Here is a 1,667-nt window from a genome sequence, read left to right as displayed (position 1 = left end):
AAAAAAAAAGCACACTTAAACTTCATGCATAATTAAATAAATTTTTTTGAAAGTCACACACATGTGACTAGTGATAAACTAAGCACACTACCGCCAGCTATTCCTTGGAAACCCTAAACAGGGTTGCTATGAATTGCACTGACTTGATGGCACTTAACAACTAAACAACTACATTTTTGACAGAAAGGTTAATATCTCTATATATATGTATATATATATATATACCAAACCCCAGAGGAGCTCTGGTAGTGTAGTGGTTACAAATCAGGCTGTGAACCTTAAGGTCAGCAGTTTGAAACTACCAGCTGTTCCGCTGGAGAAAGATGAGGCTTTCTGCTCCCGTAAAGATTTACAGCCTTGGAAACCCTGTACAGGATCATCATGGGTTGGAATCGACTCAACAGCATTTAACAACAACAACAACAACATCTAGTAATGAGAAAATAATGTTCTGAGAGGCGGGATTATGTGAATTTTGAGAAACTAAATACACATTTCTCCTAAAAGGCAGCTGCCATATGAAGAGTCACAGGCATAATTTTGTTGGTTTCTTAATGAAACTTGAATGTATGCTAAACTCACTTGCTATTGTTGTTAAGTGCTATAGAGTAAGTTCTGACTCATAGTGACTCTGTATAGGGTTTCTAAGGAGCAGCTAGTAAGTTTTAACTGCCAATGTTGCGGTTGAAACCGACCTTGCGGTCTGGTGCTTATCCTACAGCATCACACCAGGACTCCCTAAACCCACTAGTCAGCAATAAACTATAGTTAATATTTCAAAACCCCAGTCCTTGTGTGCTCAAGAACTTTTGAAGTATGGGAAGAGTCAGAAGCCAGCACAATCATAAACAGAGGCCCAACTATAAAAGTCTGAGGCCCCGAGAGATGAAGTAACTTAGTTAAAAATCATACATCCAGTTAGTGGCAGAGCTAGACTGAAAAACAGATCACCTGTTACTTAGGTGGGCACTTTTTTCAAATATCCTATATACTGCTTAACACATTACAGAAGCTCTCGGTGAAAATAGAAATGGAAAGTTGAATGATTAAGGTAAAAGGAATAATTTGGGAAAGTAACAGGAAGAAGGCAATTTGTTAGCAATGTTTTGTAGGAGAAAACATGCCCTGACAAACATTATGGGGGAGAAAATTCCAGTCTATTCTTGACAAATGTAGTGACTCACAGGCTGAGGCTGTGGGCAATGCCAAGTTGATTTGCTTAGCTAATTCCAGAGAAAGCAAGAGCTGTAGTTAGAAAAGCTTTTTGGCAATAGTATCACATCACCTGGCTTAGGATCTTTAGATGCTCAGTAAGTATTGACTGAATTAATCAGTTTGATTCTCCAAAACAATCCCATGGCATAGCCAGGACATCAAATACCAAAGCAAATGAAGACAAAAGAACCACCACTGGGGAATTCCAGATCCTGACAAGATGGTTACAGTCTATAGCCTTTCGCCACCAATGCCCTAAAGATGGCATAAAAGAGATAGGGAGAGGGCTGGCCATGCCCCTGTGTAATAGGGAATGTTGTTGGTTGTCAGACCTGGATTGGAGAAGGAGGGACAGGTCACAAAACTGAGCTGAGGAAATGCATTCTAGTTATATTCCTAATTCTTGCCTACCTTATCCTGGGCTGATTACAGCCCTACCATTTCTACTGTCA

At 39.8% G+C, this 1,667-nt stretch overlaps 1 protein-coding gene across 2 annotated transcripts in view; it reads left to right on the top strand.

Moving 5' to 3' along the window:
* The window catches only part of IL12RB2 (interleukin 12 receptor, beta 2), a 123,799-nt gene that overhangs the window by 64,634 nt on the left and 57,498 nt on the right, over nt 1-1,667 (top strand). The window lies entirely within an intron of this gene.

Source organism: Chrysochloris asiatica, unplaced genomic scaffold, assembly GCF_000296735.1.
Source record: "Chrysochloris asiatica unplaced genomic scaffold, ChrAsi1.0 scaffold00048, whole genome shotgun sequence".
Classification (NCBI taxonomy): domain Eukaryota; kingdom Metazoa; phylum Chordata; class Mammalia; order Afrosoricida; family Chrysochloridae; genus Chrysochloris; species Chrysochloris asiatica.
The sequence above is the reverse complement of the archived record's forward strand: the minus strand, read 5'-3'. Positions and strand labels throughout refer to the sequence as shown.